Consider the following 8,955-nt stretch of genomic DNA (forward strand, 5'->3'; position numbering starts at 1 on the left):
TCTGGGATGCTCCTGGATGTTGTCATACCTAAATTGCCACCAATCTAGCTGCGATGCCACCAACTGGATGCATCCCAGGTTGAAGCCTCGCTCAGCCAGCACTTTTTCGAAGTTGGGAAGTTTCTGACTTCAAAAATTGGCCAGCTAAGCGAGACTTTGACCCAAGATAGCAGCATCACAGCTGGATCACTGGCGATTTAGGTATGATAACATCTGGGGGCATCCCGGATCCAGAATTAAAGCCAGAAAAGGTAATACGGCTTATTTGCCCAAGCAATAAGCTCCATAGTCACCTCACCTTGCAATTTATCATTACAGTTATATATATTTTTGTTTCACATTTTATTATTACTTCTCATTTGTTAAAAGTATTTATCACCTCTCATCCCATCAGGACTTCTGCACATAATATTATTTTGTGTCAGTTCTGCTCCATTAATCATTTACATTTATTCTTTTTTTAAAAAAATCCTAGTGTAGCATGTTTTCATCTTTCATAAACTGAAGAATACTCATTGTTCTCCCAGCCTGGAATTTTAAATAAATTTATTAAATCTGAAAACTGTCCATACAGAGTAGTCACCTCTGTAATCTTTATTCACCAGGGCAAAACAGAGAATCTTGTGTCATCCTCTGTAAAAGAATATTTTATGAAGTTATCTATGAGTCGTAATACCTTATTTCATTATTGTGTGGAATTAGACAAAGAGCCTTGGGTATTCACTGCATCATCAACTTGGGCAGCAATGTGCCAAATGTCAATAAAGCACACAGTGCCTATAGAGAAAGTGACACTCCTCTATTTTCCCATTAGTCATGCAAGACTGACTAGGTGTGTAAAGGAGACATCCTAACAATGTATGCCCTGACTTTCCAAGAGCAGTACTTCTATACAAAATCTATCACCTCCTCTCTTTTCTTGCAATGTGGAGTGTAGGCTACTTCCTGTCCCTTGTGATGTTGCAACATAAGCAAAGAGGAAAGGACTGAGGGCTTTAAAAACATTCTACTAGAAATCAAGAGGATGAAAAAGATATTATAAGCTAGGTAAGGTGTGTGAAAGATGGAGGATCTGCTTGGGATTAGTGCTGCTTGAGGTGAGAAGAGAAAATTGCTGAGAAACTGCTCTGGAGAACAGCCCTGAGATGAAATGCTTCATGATGGTACTGTTGAAAGAATTAGTTGTGGAGGGGAGGCGAAGAATAACAATCTTACCAAAGGGGGGAGATCCCCAAAATACCAAAACCATTTTATGAAAACCAAAAAGAACACAGAAAATATTAGATTCAATCAAAGTTATTGAAAAATGAACTGGGGAAAAATGCATCTAAAAAACCCTGGATAAATAAGTTACAGAAATGGAGAGAAAAATAAGATGTTCTAAACAGACATATTTTGATGTGCAAACAAACGAGGTAGATGGTTGTCCTACAAATTAAGAAAAAGATGAGAGAAGAAAACAATTTTTGTAAATACTGAAGCCATTTGTGTGTGTGTGTTTCTGGGTGATGTTGGCTTCCACTTTGGAACAAAGGCAGCGGATAAATTTAATTTTAAAAAAATATGTGTGTGCATTGGGGAAAATGCATAATACTGTACTTGCTAAACATGGAGAGGAAATTTTTGATGCAACCGATAGGCTTGGGTGGGTAGGCAGAAGTCTTCCAGATATTTTTGAACAACTGCTGTCAGTATGTTCCACCGTTCTCTAGACTAATAGGAGCTTATGAGTACTTGATTCCAGTAATATCTGGAGAGCCACAGCTTCCATTAAACAAACAAAACCCAGCTTGAAAGATCAGTCTAATAGTAGAATGGTTTTCAAAACCAATGAGCTGAAATTGTATTGTAGCCCACTGGAGGAGTCACTAAAAAGAAACATCTGAATAACACCCACCTAATCCACCAGACTCAGCCTGACATAGTGGTTTGAGTGTTAGACTAAGACTCTAATGACCAAGGTTTAAATTCCTGCTCAGCGATGAAATCACACTGAGTGACCTTGGAGAAGTCACACACTCTCAGTCCTCAAAAAACCCTTTGATAAGTTGTCTGTAGGCTCACCATAGGTCAGACATGATTTGAAGGCACATGACAGCAAAATCCTTTAGAAACAGAGCTATTACATGAAGTTACCCCTCTTTGTATATTGACAAGGATATAAAGGAATGCTAGCATCCTGGTTAGAATACAATAAGCTTTCTCTTTAAAAGTTAGCTGCAATCCTTGTTTGGGCAATTTATATTAATACAATATGTACAGTAATAACATTTTGGAGTAATTGTTGTTGTTAACAGTTATTTTATTTATACAGCCAACCCTCTGTATCCACAGATTCTTTATCCATGGATTCAACCATCCACAGCTTGAAAATGTTTACAAAAATATATACATTCCAAACAGCAAACTTTGATTTTGCCATTTTATACTGTATAAGGGATACCATTTTACTGTGATATTGTATTTAATGGGACTTGAGCATTCACAAATTTCTGTATACATGGGAGGGTGTCCTGCATCTAAACCCTAATGGATATCAAAAGCCCATTGTATCATGCCTTTTTCCAGCCTTGTAACTGAAGGTATCTTGCAAAGTGAAATGGGATACAACTAAAAGTACACATTGTACAAACTTTAAAATATAATGAAACTATCAAGAGAATTAAACAGAATTAAAGGTGTACCCATTAAAAAGAAAAACAGCAAATGTACCCAATATAGGAAATTATTAAAGGTTCTTTCCCCATAAGCAATCAGTTTTCAAAGGCCTGCTGAAACAAAGAAATCCACCTGCCTGTGGAAGGATAACAAGGAAGGCACCAGAAGGAAGTTGTAAGAAGGAAGTCCCCAAGAATGGGCGCAGCCACTGATAAAGACCTTTCCCTTGCTCCGACCAGATGTAACTGTGAGGGTAGTGTGACAGAAGAAAGGGCTTCCCCAGGCAATCTCAAAACAGCTCTTTGGATCAGATGTATCCAAGCACTGTTCAAAAGCAGTCCCACATAAAGCATGCTACCATAATGTAAATGGGGCATCATGTAACTAAGGCATGTGTCATTGTGGACTTTTCAGAAAGGGGATCTTCCAGATGAAGCTACTACTGCTTCCTCATATTTAGTTATTTTTGGTTTCAGTGACACTGTGAACCAAACAACATGTGTCAGCACAGTTGGTTTTCTCTTCCCTGCCTTGTGGCCTGCTTCTCTTCCAATAAAGAGCAACTATAGTCTAAGACTGAAACTAGGAACAGGGAAATGATTAGGATTTGTTTTACTTTCTGCTTTACTTGTACTTGTTCACTCACAACTGGCCATCACAATTATTTTCTTCCATCCATACTCAAAGAAAAGCACAATATCTTTTTCTACCCACAGCATGAGTTGGATGAACTTAATTTTGATCAGGAAAATGAGAGAAAGAGGAAGAGTGATATAGCATCTGTTCCCTGTAGCACCCCTTTCACAAAGCCCATATTCTATACCTATGTTTAGAAATAAGCTGAAAAGGGAGGGGGGGACCAACAACATTCTGTCCTTCATCTTCTATAACTTTTTTTTTCAAAAACGCATAGGAGGCTGATGGAAGTAATGAGGGACTACAAAAGGAGTCAGATGGGCTATACAAACAGCCCTGAAGGGGCAGCCTCCAGCCGCCCCTTCTTCAGCCGGATCAGGGCCGCGGCACCCACACACCATGGCCCTGATCCAGCCTTTCCAGAGTGCAAAAAGCTGTGGTGCCATAGCTATACGGTGCTCCTTCAGCTCTGCATCATCTGGACACAGCGCCGGAAGAGCGCTGTCATGTTGCGTGCTGTGTGGAGTGGTGGGCAGCATCATGGCGCCCTGGGGGGCAGAGTAATGGCTGGTCTGAAGAACATCTTCATTTCTCCCATTTTTTTTCTGAAGAAAATCAAAGAGATAAAAATATTGAGCATATACACAAAGCAGTTAGTAAAGTAAGTACAGTAGGCCTTCCTCATTCGCTGGGGTTAGGGGCACAGGAGTCCACAAAAATGGGAAAAAAACTGAAAATTAAAACAAAACACTTTTTTTAAATCTGAGATAACCCCCATCTAGGAATCTCTAGGTCCTCCAGCGCAACTCTATGGCCATCATCTGGCAGATGTTGACTATAGAATTGTACTGGAAGACCTACAAATGCCTAGAGAATTGATTCTCTAGGATTTTCAGCGTAACTCTATAGTCAGCTTCCAGCAGAGTTGCACTGGTGGACCTAGAGATTACTAGAGAGAACATATTAATCAAATCTGCAAATAATCAAATTCACAAAAGTCAAAGCTACAAATGTGGAAGACCAACTGTACAGAAATTTTTATCCTCAATACTGGTGGCTTTTTTGGTGGGAGGGAGTTTGGAAGGTGGCAGATGGAATGTCCTTGGGTGAGGTTTGCCATGGGCCAGTGGTGTTCCCTCCCAGGGTGTCACCCACTGTGGGGAGATATTGCTTCTGGGGGCAGGGCAAAAAAGGGCACTCCTGTGATCTTGCTGGCACAGCACGTAGAATGACACCATGGCAGTGACATGGAGGCACACTTGCCCTCTCAGCAGGCCCTCCAGCCTTCCGGGTCCCACCTGGCCATGGCTGCATGGGACCCAGAAGACAGACACCTCCCCCTGGCCTTCTGTATCCCATGTGGCCATGGCTGCATGGGGCCCAGATGGCAGCCGCCTGCTCCTCCGGGGTGTACTATCCCACCACGTGACACCTCCTTTTGGGGGGGGGGTCACCCAATGCAGTCCTTACCACTGCACCCCCCCAGCAATGCCACTGCCATGAGCTCTCATCCTCATCAGTGGTGATACTGTCTATTTGCTTCCGCAGTGCTCTGGGCCCAATCCATACCACCTATTTCATATTGGTCAAGGTGTACAAAAGACTGCTGCTGCTGCTTTGCCTGGGGTAAGAAAGTAGTTGAGTCAGCAACAACAACAAGGAGAAGCAAAAGGAGCAGGTGCCTTCAAGCATTAGCAGTGTCATTCCTGCTGGGATATGGGCAAATGCTTGACAGTGCCAGTCTGTCCCATCATAAAAAATTGGGATGGGGAACACTTGGCCATACAGATGTGAAATTTGCATCCCTTACAATTCCTATTTGCCGTACTCACTACAGCCACTGGATATAATCTGTAATCTAAATTTTATGGTTGGTTGTAAAACCTCCCCACCACTGCTGTGAAACACAGAGCACCAGGATGCTATTCTAAGTACACATATATTTGGAAGTATAGTCCAGTGAAATCAATGGAACACAGTCATACTTCTGTATAAAAGGAATTCTCACTATTCCAAACTGAACAGGAGCTAATCTTGCAACAACAGCAATAGCAGGTACATTTATATACTGCTTATCAGTGCACTTAAGCAATCCCTAAGGGGTTTACAAAGTGTAAGCTAATTACCCCCAACAATCTGGGTATTCATTTTAGTGAGCTTGGAAGGATGCAAACCTGAGTGGAGCTTGAGCCCCATGTCTGGGATTGAATTTACAACCTTGTGGTTTGTGAGTGAGGGGCTGAAGTACAGGTATTAACCACTGTGCCACCAATTGAGAATCTACTGTGATTGTAAATTTAAATGCAACTTTCCTTCTCTGGATCTTAATCCACAATATTAACCAGTGTTACTCACAGACATGATAGCAAAATGACAATTAAAATAAGTATGCAGCAATGATTCCCTAAATAAAAGCTATATGGCTAAGAAATATAAGTTTTATCACATTAATTGTGTTTATTTGTTTTAAAATAAAATAAACCCAAACAAATATATAGAGAGAAATAAACAAGTATTCTCAGTAATGGACTTTTTTTTTTTTTTAACTTCTGGTTTAAATGCATTAGGAGATTGGTTAGGACTCAGAAAGAACAACAGATTGTTGATCGCTTCCACTGAGGTGAGTGGTTGATAAGGGACTGAGATAGCATCAGAAGGAGAGTGTGTGTGCTGTTTTAAATGAAATAAATACTGTACATCGTTTACTGTGCTATGTTTTACTTCTCGTGTGTGTGTGTGTTTTATATACTTTTGGCCTACTATGGAAATGCTATCTGTCTCAGAGTTTGCAGTCAGACAAGGTATCTGTTGTGTACGTTTTAAACACAGAGTGGTGGTATCCACTGAGGATAAAAGTTTCATAAATCCTCAGAGGTACCTTGAGATAATTTATATGATCCTCAAAGATGATGCTGTAGAGGTAGGGATCAGAGAACACCCTCATTCTTGGTAATTGCAGGGAGCACTATTGAAGTCTTTACAGTTGGTGGATTAAACGTAGAAACTCCACATTTGGCCACAGTGGGGGGATTGCCTGAGAGGAATCCTTACAGTTGGGGCATTTGTGGGATTGCACAAGTGAAAACCCCCACATTTGATGACCACAGCATGCGGACAAATGGTGGAACTCTCATATAAAAGTGGGAAAATTCACATTTGGTGGCAGCTGCACGATTGCCTGAGGGGAGAACTCTACACAGCTTCTTATAACTTAAGCATTAAGGTTTCTGCATGATTATGCTTTTTCCATTGTCCTTGCCCTAAAATGCATAGTTGATGTGCTAATTGGTACAATGTAATCTGAATAGCATAAATGTACAATTTGTTATTCACATTTTGCTTTTTTAAGGATCATTTCATGGAGCAAACTGTGTCATCTTTAAGAGCCATGAAACTGGATTTTTCCTCAGCTGGTGCCTCTATTCCCTTAATTGAACTGCTTAATATTCATTCATACAAATAATTCATTTGATACAACCAATATCATTTATATTTCAGCATTTGACGTTATTATCAAATATCTGGTATTGTTTAAAAGCAGGAATTGAACTGCTTACTGGTTCTGTGATGTTATGTCTCCTGGGCCATTAAACAAAATATAACTTAAAAATAAGTATCATATAGTGTAACCCACTGGGAAACTCCTCTTCACAAGTAAAAGCTCAACTGATGGTTCTTAGACAAGTATGATTCATTTTATTCTGGGTGGGTGTGAGTGGAGAGATGGCTTGTCTATTAAATGACTGCAGTTGGAGTTTTTTTTTCTCCTGCAACACACATAATTAAACACTGTGTTTAATTATGATAACATAATCATATGTATACATATATATGAGCTCAACTAGGCTTTTTCCTAGATAACTGTGTGAATATTATCACACAGAGGCTTACCATCCTTAAAACATGACTAGATTGTCCCTAAAGCACTAGGGTGTGATCGCCGGTCACGTTTGTCTCCTGTGATGAAATTGTCATGGAGGTGTCCCATCATTAAAAAGTTTGTGGAGCTGACATTTATCTGCATAATGGGAACTTCCATTATGCAGCGAAATGGTGGCTCCATGAACGTTTTAATGATAGGATGCCTCCATAATGATTTCATCATGGAAGATAAGCGTGACCGGCGATCACACCCTCACACTTTAGGGACAATCTACCCATGTTTTAAGGATGATAAACCTCCATGTGATAATCTCCTATATAAATGGATCAAGAGAATCATTTTTAAACCATCAGGGACTTTCTAGTACCATCCAAATCAGAAACCAAAGGTGTCACTATCTCAGCCATCCATGAAAAAAGTTTTGGTTTTTGGAATATTTTGGATTTTGGAATTCCAGATAATGGAGACTCAATCTGTATTGTTTTGATTCAAAGGTATAGCTGTGTTAGTCTGTAGAATCAGTAAGTAGAGAGATCTTGTCTCCAGCACTGGAACACTTACGGTCGGTATCTCTAAATATATGGACAATATCCTGTCAGATGGGAACTTAGACCTAGCCACCAAGATCTACCACTTTGTACTTGCACAAATTACTTCACCTTTGGTAACAATATATACCTTCAAGTTAATGGCACTGCCATGGGCATGCACATGGCACCACAATATGCCAATAGGAAGCTGTGGATTCCAGAAAAGCCCAGGCTGCAACAAAAGTAACTCAAGATTAATTGTATGCAGAGCAATTCTTGTCCAGTAAAGTCAACAGACTTGGCAGACACAGTTAGGTGGGCAATAATGATGAGGTTTTTCCAGACATTAGTAGGCTTTTTTTTTTATAGCACACAGTAGCTTTTGTAGCACACAATAGACTCTGGGCTCAGTTCTTGGGTCACAAATAACTTTCTTCCAGTCATGTGCTGTTTGTTATTGTTTGTTGTTAACTGTCTTTGAGTCAATCTCAACTCATGGCAGCCCTGTGGATGTGCTTATACCCCCAGCCCAATGATCCAAGGATACACAATGATCCAAAAATTCACAAATCACGACAGCAGTGAAATACCTGCAAGAACACTGGCCAACTCCCACATCTTGGTGGCAGCTAAACTGGTAAGTCTCCAGCCAAGAAAAATACAATTAAATAGACAAGTAAATGGTTGGGATTCTGTTGAGAAGTTAAGAATGTGTAAGCTAGAGTTATGCATTTATAACTGTTTGATATTAATGATTCCTATGTATGTCCTAGTTTAGGAGATATCTAGGAACCATGAAAGCCCCCCCCCCAATCCCCACTTATCAGGAAGCAGCTACTATGATCAACAGACAACTGATTCCGCCATCCAGGAAGCAGCTGGCTAATGATCTCACCTACCCGCCAAGTGGGGAACCTCTGGTGCAAGAATTTCAACAGGGGCCCTACTTTTGCATGTGACAATGGAGATCACTCATGGGAGCGGATCAGTCAGCTTTTTCTTCAGTGATAGCAGACCAGACCCCCCCCCCACATCAATCACATCAGCTGCCCCCCAGTAAGTAGGGACTAGGAAAAAGGTTGAGCCAGCAGTCACTTCATAGGCACATTGCTATGATGCTATTGCTTTTGTATCTCTCCAACAGAATTCCTGATGATAACTCTGTACTCCTAAAACATTACATGCTATGATGTTAATGGAGTTAATGGGATAAAGCATTAGAAACAATCAGAGTACAGGGAGATACCA

General features: G+C 40.5%; 1 long non-coding RNA gene across 1 annotated transcript; it reads left to right on the forward strand.

Moving 5' to 3' along the window:
* The first annotated feature begins 988 nt into the window (after positions 1-988).
* LOC121922202 lies at positions 989-8,344 on the forward strand. Its single transcript, XR_006102119.1, has 3 exons — positions 989-1,047; positions 5,862-5,914; positions 8,236-8,344. It is a non-coding gene; the product is annotated as an uncharacterized LOC121922202 (long non-coding RNA).
* Positions 8,345-8,955: the final 611 nt, after the last annotated feature.

This window comes from Sceloporus undulatus, chromosome 2 (assembly GCF_019175285.1).
Source record: "Sceloporus undulatus isolate JIND9_A2432 ecotype Alabama chromosome 2, SceUnd_v1.1, whole genome shotgun sequence".
NCBI classification, from domain to species: domain Eukaryota; kingdom Metazoa; phylum Chordata; class Lepidosauria; order Squamata; family Phrynosomatidae; genus Sceloporus; species Sceloporus undulatus.